The following is a 10,946-nucleotide window of genomic DNA, read 5'->3' as shown; positions in this document are numbered from 1 at the left end:
AGAAAAGGCAATTCTAAAATTCATATGAAACCAAGAAAAAGCCCATACAGCCAAAGCAAACAAAACAAAAAGAACCAATCTGGAGGCATCACATTGCCTGACTTTAAACTATATCACAAGCTCTAGTTACCAAAATGGCACAGTGGTGGCATAAAATGGGCACATAGACCAATGGAATAGAATAGAGAACACAGAAATAAAGCCAAATATTAACAGCCAACTAATTTCAGGCAAAGCAAACAAAAACAAAGTGGGAAAAGGATACTGTATTCAACAAATGGTTCTGGGATAATTGGCAAGCCATATATAGAAGAATGAAACTGGATCCTCATTTTTCACTGTATACAAAAGTCACCTAAATAGGGATCAGAGACTTAAATGAAAGACCCAAAACCCTAAAAACACTAGAAGATAACATCAGAAAATCTCTTCTAGACATTGGCTTAGGTCAGAAAGTCTCTTCATGACCAGGAATCCAAAACCAAATGCAATAAAAACAAAAATAAATAGCTAGAACCTAATTAAACGAAAAGGCCTCTGCACAGCAAAATAAATAATTGGCAGAGTAAACAGACAACCCACAGGGAGGGAGAAAATAATTGTAAACTATGCATCCTATAAGAGACTAATACCTGAAGTCTACAAGGAACTCAAATCAGAAAAAAAAAAAAAAAATTAATTCCATCAAAAAATGGCCAAAGGACATGAATAAACAAAAGAAGATATACAAATGGCCAACAAACATAATGATAAAATGCTCAACATTACTAATTATCAGGGAAATGCAAATTAAAATTACAATGAGATACCACCTTACTGTTGCAAGAATAGCCATAATAAAAAATCAAAAAATAATAGATCTTGGCATGGATGTGGTGAAAAGGAACACTTTTATACTGCTGATGGGAATGTAAACTAGTACAACCACTATGGAAAACAGTATAGAGATTCCTTAAATAACTAAAAGTAGAACTACCATTTGATTCAGCAGTTCCACTACTAGGTATCTACTCAGAGGAAAAGAAGTTATTATATGAAAAAGACACTTGCACATATGTGTTTATAGCAGCACAACTCTCAATTTTGCAAAACATATGGAACCAGCCTAAATGCCCATCAACCAACAAGTAGATTAAAAAATGTGGTTATATATATTTACCATGGAATACTGCTCAGCCATAAAGAGGAACAAAATTATGTCATTCACAGCAACCTGGATGGAGTTGGAGACCATTATTCTAAGCGAAGTAACTCAGGAATGGGAACCAGATATCCTAAGTTCTTACTTGTAAGTGAGAGCTAAGCTATGAGGATAGAAAAGCATAGGAATGATATAATGAACTTTGGGGACCCAGGGGAAAGGGTGCTAGGGGTGAGGGATAAAAGACTACACATTGGGTATAGCAAGCATTGCTCAGGTGATGGGTACACCAAAATCTCAGAAATCACTACCAAAGAACTTACCGTGTAAGCAAAAATCATCTGTTCCCCAAAAACTATTGAAATAAAATAAAAATAGTAAAAAACAGATGCATATAATGATCAGTGACCAATACATGTCACTTCTTGCAAAGTGTATCAGTGATTGGTTATTACTCATCTGTTACTCATACACAGAAGACAAAAGTATCATTTTGTTGCTTTGTTGTCTCCCAGTGTTAAACTCATGTGACTTTTACAAAAATGAATAATTGTAAAAGAGAATTGGCTCACCAGGACAAAATTGCAACAAAGAAACAAAAGGCAACAATCCTGGAAATGAAATTCAAAGAAAATGTAAGTAGAATTTAAGAAGTAAAATAGCTGACTTTGGGAACGATTATACTTTTGACTCTAGATATGTAGCCGGAGAAATTTAATAAAATAAATGAGAGAAGTGGTTGTAACAATAGATCAAGATGTTCCAAAGAAAGTCATATGGACAAAAAACAAAATATTTCTCAAAGATATCTCATAATATTGAAAATGTAAGGGATAAAATGTTGGAACCAGATCCAAACTTAGAAAGGGGTATGATAATTCACCAAGGCATAGAAAAAGAAATGCTCCTTACATTTTAGATTATATAACAAGAAAGAAGCCATTACTGTTTAAACTTCTTGATAAGTTATTTTTTTCTTACAAAGAAATAAAACAGTTTAATTCTCCATGTTTTTAATGTTTTAATTGTAGTGTACTAAATAATTAATTTTACTATTTTTTATTTGCCTGTGCACTTATAATTGATAGTAAGAGAATTCTTGATGTTTGACAACAAACTTTAAAGGTCACAGAACAATTATGTATTTTCATTGATTAAGACTGCTTCTTCAAAATTATAGCTTGCATGGTAATTTTTACAGTCCCAAACTACTGTGCAGAAAAAAAAAAGAGAGAGAGAGAGAGACATATTAAGAAGATTCTGCTTACTAGGAGGACACCCTTTTCCAAATCTCATCCAAGGTCATTTCGTTCAATTTCAAGCTAATTCCCGCATATTACGCAGGACATCTCTAAAACAGGCTCAGTTTTTTTTTCCCTCCTTGGTAATCTGTCCTTAAAGATTTTCCATGAGGCTGTATTGAGGAAATGTAAGCTACCTGTTTAAACAATAACATGTCCTGCCCAGTTATGCTTTCACTTAAAGATGAAGCACTGTAGTCATGGAGAGATTTATCTGTCAGTAATATGGATAACATCCCATTTTCTACAGACAGCTCAATTTGCACGGACGTCTTATTTTTTACAGTTGGTCTCCACCAGGGGCCCAGCCAGGAACCAAGAGTGGTTTCTCCAAAAAAGGAAGTAGTTATGGAAGAGTATAGTTTTTTCTTCAAAACCTCTACTATGAACCTCTTATTGGGGCATTCTAGACACTTCAAAGAACGGCCTGCTCTTCTATAAATCCTTTAATCACTATTGGTTTCATTGGGCTTTGTTAGTCTATATCATAGACCAGCTACAGAGACTCCCTGGCTTCAGTTTCTACTCAAAACTGCTGCCTTTGGGGTCATATGATAAATTTTTCAAAACAGTAAATTTCCAAAATAGTAAATTTTTCAAAATAGTAAACTCAAATAACTCCTGCTAATTCCTGCTCTCTAGATCCTATAAAAATTGTGTCACAAATGTAGTGGTTCAACTAGTGTCCCATAGGATGCTATAATAGTCAGAGTTCTCCAGAGAAATAGAACCAATAAAAGATTATCTACCTATCTATCACCTATCCATCCATCCATCTATATCTATCTAGGAAGACATTTATTATAAGGTATTGGCTCCTAGATATATAAGGATAATACATAAGATGGTATAAGCCTTCCTAGAAAGATTCCAGGAAGATAACTGTTATCTGTGGGAAGAGATTTATTATAAAGTATTGAGGCTGAGAAGTTCAATGATTTGCTATCTGTAAGCTGGAGATCCAGGAAAGGTATACTTCATCCAGAAAAGGTATAAGTCGAACTGACACTATAGATTCCAGTCTGGATCAGAGGTCCTAAAAACAAGGAATGCTGAGGGCAGAAGATCAGTGTCCCAACTCCAGCAGAGTTAATTCGACTTTTCTCTACCTTTTTGTTCTATTTACGTCCTCAACCTGAATAGATTAGATAATGCCCATTTATATTGAGAAAGACCATCTGCTATTCAGTCCACTGATTTAAATGCTAATCTCTTTCAGAAACATTCTCACAAACACACCCAGAAATGATGTTTCACCAGCTATCTGGGCATCTTGTGACCCAGTTAAGTTGACACATAAAATTAACCATCACAGATGCTAAGACAGTCCAATTTCTTGAAGATTCGATTATAGATCAAAGTTGGAGAGTTGACATAATACTAGGCAAAATAGGAAAAGTTACTGTAATCACGGCTAAATGATAACAAATTGCTTTTGGTATATTTTACTTGTTGAGCTAGAGAGAACGCTTTTGCTATGTTCAAACCAGATACCAGGGGTGATGTTGATTTATACCAGCAGAAACATCTGAACCAATAGCTGCAGTTGGATTTGCCTACTTTAATTCTATCTTTCTAATACTATTCCTTTTATTTCTTTGGCCCACTGGGCTGAGATGTCCACTACAATCTTGAATAGCAGAGGTGGGAGTGAATATCCTTGCTTTGTTCCTAATCTTAGAGAAAAAATGTTTAGTCTTTTTCTTTCAGTACAACATGAGTCTGCAGGATTTATATACATAAACTTAGAAGTTTAAGAAAATTTTCTTAAATTTCCAGTTTGCTAGTTTAAAGTAGGAGTAAAATTTTATCAAATTCTTTTTCTGCATCTGTTGATATAATCATATGATTTTCTCCTTTTATTCCCAGTAAGGTGGTAAGTTACCCTCATTGATTTGTTTTTTAAAGCAAACTCAACCTTCTGTACCTGGAATATATCTTCTGAGGTTGTGATGTATTATTCTTTTACAATTTGCTGAATTTGATATGTTAATACATTGCTAAATATTTTTGCATCTAGATTCATGAGAGATCTTGGCTGCAATTCTCGTTTCTTATAATGTCCTTGAATAACAGCACTTTGTAAATATTTTTTGAATCACTGAATTCAGTACAAAATATAGAACACAAAAATATGATATACTATTATAACTAACATACACACAGGACACACATTCATCTGGAGGGAGGACTCAGAAAGACTTCCCCACTTGCGGATGTACCCTGCTACATTCCATTCCCCATAATGTGGACAACACAATCTTCTCAAATGTAAATGTTGTCTCATAAATCCCTTCTTAAAAAAATCTATCCATGGCTCCTTATAACTCTCAGAACAAAGTTTAAACTCCAAGCTTTTTAAAATTCCCCATCTTTTGCATCGTGCTTTTGTTGTTTCTGGGCTTCAGCAACGTGCCAGCCTCTGTCAGGAGCCCTTTATCTCTCCTCTTATTTATGTCTTCTCATTTCCCTCCAGCCGTTGCACGGGTGTACTTGTGCGTGTGCACACACACACACACACACACACACACAGACACACACACACTGTCATTTGCTTGGCTAATTCCAAAACATTCTTGTGGTCTCCTCTTAAATATAATTTTATCACTTCCACTAGGAAAGATCTATATCAATTAGATATTCTTCATCATGCACCCTTGTTGGTGGGAAAGAGGATGAAACAGGCTTTGTCAGCTTTTGTCTGGATTCAAATCTCAGCCCTGTCACTTATTATCTAGGGACATTGTACAAGTTATTCAACCTCAGGGCCTCATATACCTCAAAATGTACCTAAAATGGTTTATTATGAGGAATAAATGAAAAGGACATACACTGTATATGTGTATCTATCTGGCACAGTGCATAGGATACAGTAAATTATCAATAAATGGACATTATTGTTATTTTGCTATGTTATTTTTACTATTACAGAACTTAGCACCATATATTATAGTTCACATATTTTTCCAATTCTTTTATGAGATATTAAGTTATTTAATGCTTTATTTGCTGTTGTGAATTTTAGTTTTTACCATAGTACTGGAAGTATAATAGGTGTTCACTAAACGTAAACTGTTGCTATTATTATAAAACTTAGAGCTAGATTTTTGTAGCTGGGGTGGTCTTGAGAGCTGACCAAAAAGGAAGTTTTGTTTGAGGGATAAGTGAAATTGCTTGACACTTGAAGGATAGAGGAGTAGCACCTGGAACACTGCAGGTGACAGAACTCATGTGAGCTGATCATATTAATATTCAGGGACTGGCATTAACTATAGCATTAAGCACCATGGCTTTGGGAGCCTGGTTGAAATAGGAAAGTGTTTTCAAGTGAGCCATAAGGGCTTGTTCAATAAGAAATTGTAGAATAAAATTCATAGATATGGAGACTTCTTTTCACCAGGAACTACCCAGGACCCTTGGACAGCTATAGGAAGGAGAGGGGTCACATAAAAAAAATGACAGCAATTGGATATCCTATGAGTTGTGCAGGGCTGAGCTAGATTTTGAAAAAGACATCAGCATAAATTATTGCCAATATCACACATTAGTGGGGTTGACAATTCACATAGGTGTATTCTGCGAGTGGGAGCCAGGAGGTACAGAGTGAGTTGAAAGAGGAGGATGTAAACACAGGATGCTGAGGGGCAGTCTTCATGCTATAGCCTGCTGATCACTAGTTCTTGACCTAAGCCAAGTTGGGTATTAAAAATTTGGATCAACACAAAAACCTGCTGTTCTCCTTTGGTCACCCCATTCTCTGGCTTCTTCCTCTGTGGTTCTGTGGGATGAGGGAGCTGTGGGGAGGGGGTAAGGAGTTCTATGGCTGCCATTCTTTTACCTCGAACATCATGGAGAAAATTCATACTGATTTAGTGCCACTTTATATTTTTCTGGTTCTGTTTTTTACTTACTATTAATGGACTTTTAGCTCACCCCAGACTCCCTAGTTATTTTAGGAGAACCTAGAGAATTCACAGTCCTCTGAGCTTCTCTCAACTGTCCACATTGCTACAAGTGCCTGCCAATGATTTGCTCCAGCTATTGCCCCGATCAAGACCTTGAAGCCGCTTGCTCACCCTTGAGGTAATGGCCTCCACTAGTACATTAAGCTGGTACTAGCACGGACATTAGCACCTTTGGTGTGAGCACTGGCACTGTTAATGACCACAAATTTAGGAAGATAAACACAAAGCTGTGCCATAACAATTTTGTTAAAGCAAAGAGGACCCTTTCCCTCATTTTTGTAACATGTTTTGTTTCTTTGATTCTAGAGCATCTTTGTGGTCTTAATGGACTCAGCAGCTTTCATATTTTTACACCTAAAAATCATTAGTTGATTGCCTTTTGAGGAAAGCACACACAAATGGTGAAAACACATCTTGGGTGATCTGGGAAGAGCACCCACAATGTTGCAACAATCATATCATCTCAGTGTTGTGCCATGTACTCGGCACAACACTGACTTTACCTGCATTTTCTCATTTTACTTTTACAACTACCCTGATTTTGCAAATAAGGAAAGTCAAGATTACATAAATGAGGAAACCTGCCCAAACTGACTCAGAGCCCAGTATTTTCTGAGATTCTAAGGGTGCCAGTGGTAAAAATGCAGCCTGAGAGACTGGAATAGAGGCAGTTACAGTAGGTGTCCCAAAGGCCTGGGACATTTTGAGCTGAGATTGTGAGTCCCTTTTTGTCTGGCTACCTGCATTAAACAATTCCTATTAAGAGTGAGGAAACACAAACAAACAGATGAAAGGTCCTCCATTTGACCTCTGTGTAGTCCTATATGTCTAGACCTTGCCTGTGGATGTCTAGCTGTGAGCAAGGCTGTGAGTGTAATTAGCTTGGAGGGTCAGGGAGGAGATGAACTGTAAGAAACTAAGCAGTCCTGATGGCCAGCAGCTGTAGATATTTACCCAGCTCATCCCACACAGCCTCTTGTCATTAGAGAAAGGAGACTTTGGAATCAGAGTTTTCATATTATCAGGGATGGAGCAGTTTAAGTTAAACACTTTCAACAATATTCCAAGAAAAAGAGCTCAATGGATGAAGAAATAAAAATTTAATGAGAAAGAAAATACTTCTATACATAGGGTTTTGTTCTGAAAACTGACAGGAAAGGATTCCATAGCAATTGCAGCCCACCCAGGGATGCCATTTAATCAGACATTTAGTGGGCAATTGGGAGCTAAGACCTAAGGGTCATGATAGGATTAATACTTTTTCTCTGAGAGCCAAGCAACACACCTCCTGCCCCCCCACCACCCTGAAACGCACGAGGTTGTGCCGCAGAGGCCAGTATACAATTGAGCAACTGTCTGGTGGTCTAGTTTGTAACTGGAGCCTTTAAGACCATGGCTTGTTGACCCCTGAAATTCTACCCACTGACCTGGCATGATGAGCTATTATATTTGTCTCTTGGAGTTTGAGTGCCTCTGTCTATAAGAATAGTGGAATGACTCAATATACACGAGCATGTTTGGGGGACACTTTTTCATTTGATTCTCTCTCACATATTTCACTGGTCCCCAATTTTTCTCCTAGTGGAGTTGGGGGCTTTGATCCAGGACTAATTGTGAGGTTGTTTTTCAGAGTGTATCATGGTCACTCTGGGATTCTGATTTGCTTTGAGAAGAAAACCCAGTTTATGCCAATTTAGTTACAGAGCTTCCCAAACTCACTGTAACTCTCCCAGTTGGAGCTCACCTGTATTTGTGGTCAGGGCCATTTCTCTGCTCCATCCTCAAGACACTTCTGCTCTGCATGGGAAGGAGCAGAATCTCGCAGGAGCACTTTCTGTGTGTGAAAGCCAGGAGGTTAACAAAACACCTAGCTTCTTGAAGGTAATTATAGACTTGTGATTCTACAAAATCCAGCATGCATCAGAATCACCTGTTGGGCTTGTTTAAACACAAGCTTCTGGGCCTAGCCTCAGAGAAACTGGAATGGACTCCAAGAAATTGCATTTCTAGCAAGTTTCCATATAATACTGATGTTGCTGGTTTAAGGACTGCACTTAGAGAATTCCTAAATGGAGAAAAGTTTAGACACGAGTGGCAGAATGTAATGCAGTATGCTGAACGTTGCATATTGATGACACAGATTACAGGACAAGGATGATTGTTGGTCAAGCATTTGGTAGATCAGATGAGGAAAACAAAAATGGGAAATTTTGATGATTCTAGCTTTACTGCCTGTATTCCTAATTTCTGGAGAATGGCACCAATATTAAACATCAAAGAACTAAAAACATGATCATTATCCCATTAGCTTAGGCATGAAATCCAGGCAATTTCACTTCTAATCCTCCTTCCCTCCTTCCTTCCTTCCTTCCTTCCTTCCTTTCCTTTCCTTCCTTCCTTCCCTCCCTCCTCCCTCCCTCCTTTTTCTTCCTCCCTTCCTTTCTTCCTTTTCCTCCCTTCCTCCCTTCCTTCCCTCCTTCTTTCCTTCCCTCCTTCCTTCCTTCTTTCCTTCCTTCCTGCCTTCCTTCCTTTTCTTTCCTTTCTTTCCTTCGTTCTCCTTCTTCCCTTCCTTCCTTTCTCCTCTTTCTCTCTCTCTTGCTTTTCTTTTTTTTTGAGATACAGTCTCCCTCCTCTGTGTCTTACGATAGAGTACAATGAAGCTATAACAGCTGGCTCACAGCCTTGAACTCCTAGGCTCAAGAAATCCGTCTGCCTCAGCCTCCTAAATTGCTGGAATTATAGGCGTGAGCCGCTGTGCCCAGCCTCTATCTAATTTTCTTCATCTTACTGCGACTTCCTAGCTCACTCTCCAATCACCTCCTGCTGTCTCTATTCTCAGTGAATTCTTGACACAGCTGTGGAAGCCATTATCCTAAATACAAACTTGATCACCTATTTATATTATCTTTAAATTAATTAATAATTTATATTATTACCAAACTAAGTTTTAAAGCTTACTTCTCATACTGTCCTGCGCATCCCTCATTCTCAGCAAACTTCTTACTTGCATATAGCACTTTCCAACTAGAGTATCTCAAAGCAGGGATGATGTCTCTTTTTCTTTATATTATTAGCATATAGACAGGAATCATAATCAGTTATAATAATATACCAAGAACTTTATCTCATCTTTCAACTTTAAACTACTTGCAAATTAGACATCATCAACCCCTTTATTTTTTTAAGGAAATGAAGGCTTTGCAAGGTTAAGAAACTTAGGATGGCATAGCTAATGAGAGACTAAGTTGAGATTTAAGCCCAGGTCTGTGAGACTCAAGGTAGTATCATCCCATATGCTTTTCTTTTGTTGACACATTGTCTTGCTTTGTTGCCCAGGCTGGAGGGCAGTGGCATGCTCTTGGCTCACTGCAACCTCTCCCTCCTGGGTTCAAGCGATTCTTCATGCCTCAGCCTCCCGAGTAGCTGGGATTACAGATACTTGCCCCGATACCAGGCCAATTTTTGTATTTTTAGTAGAGACAGGGTTTTGCCATGTTGGCCATGCTGGTCTCAAGCTCCTGACCTCAGGTGATCCACCCACCTTGACCTCCCAAACTGCTGGGATTACAGGTGTGAATCACCACACCCAGCACCATATGCTTTTTCTGCATGGTGGCTAGAGGAGATAAAAATCATTCTTTGTTTCCTGAACAGAACTGCTGCTAGTCTCTATTACTTAGACTGGCAGATAAGACTAGCTGCTTGCAGAGTTTGAAATGCTCTCTCACATATCTATGCCTTTGCTCAAGCCAATCCCTTCACCAGGGATGCCCTCCTTACCCATTCTGTTTGCTCATTCTTCAATAGTTAAGTCAGCCTCTCCATTCCTAAAACTTTGCTATCCTGCCCCTGTGTTTCCATAGCAACTTGAATCAATCTCTGTTTTGAAACTTATCACAACTTTATTTGTCTGACACCCTTTCCCCCACCATGAGTCACTGAGCTTTTTGGGGAAACTCATCTTAAATCTACAATGCCTGGCATAGAAGATGTGAATTAGTTAGGGTATTTTTTGCTGAAAGGAACAAAATCCCCAACTCAGTATGGCTTAAATAAAAAGAAAATTTATAGGCTCACATAACTTGAAATCTAGTTCAAAAACATTGCAGAGATTTTGTGAGGACTGCATATTTTATAAACATACATATAAAATATCCAACATTTACTGCATGAGTAGCATAGACTATGCACCAAGTAAATAGGAGCTGTCATTATTCTTGGATAATTAATTTATCCATATCTGGGATCACATATATAAGTTTTATTTGTGAAAACTTCCAAATTCTAGACTGCCTTTTCTAGATTTCTATGTCTCTTCCTAAACCTACTCACTTGGTCGATGCGCCTAGGAATCTGGAGAATTGGGTCCAACATCCTTATTAATACACTGTGCAAAAAGTTTTTTTTATTTTTCTAATTTTTTATTCTTTAAAACTTTTGTTATAGTTTCAGGAGTACATGTGCAGGATTTTTATGTATGGGGGTTTGTTGTGCAGATTATTTTGCCACTCAGGTATTAAGCATAGCACCCAAAAGTTA

At 37.8% G+C, this 10,946-nt stretch overlaps 1 long non-coding RNA gene across 1 annotated transcript in view; it reads right to left on the bottom strand.

Moving 5' to 3' along the window:
* LOC108304691 overlaps nucleotides 1–10,946 on the bottom strand; it is a 116,296-nt gene that overhangs the window by 40,529 nt on the left and 64,821 nt on the right. Inside the window, exon 2 of the long non-coding RNA XR_001825363.2 lies at nucleotides 8,152–8,241. This is a non-coding gene — a long non-coding RNA (uncharacterized LOC108304691). The remainder of the gene's footprint in view (nucleotides 1–8,151; nucleotides 8,242–10,946) is intronic.

Source organism: Cebus imitator, unplaced genomic scaffold, assembly GCF_001604975.1.
Source record: "Cebus imitator isolate Cc_AM_T3 unplaced genomic scaffold, Cebus_imitator-1.0 Scaffold56, whole genome shotgun sequence".
In the NCBI taxonomy this organism is placed as follows: domain Eukaryota; kingdom Metazoa; phylum Chordata; class Mammalia; order Primates; family Cebidae; genus Cebus; species Cebus imitator.
The sequence above is the reverse complement of the archived record's forward strand: the minus strand, read 5'-3'. Positions and strand labels throughout refer to the sequence as shown.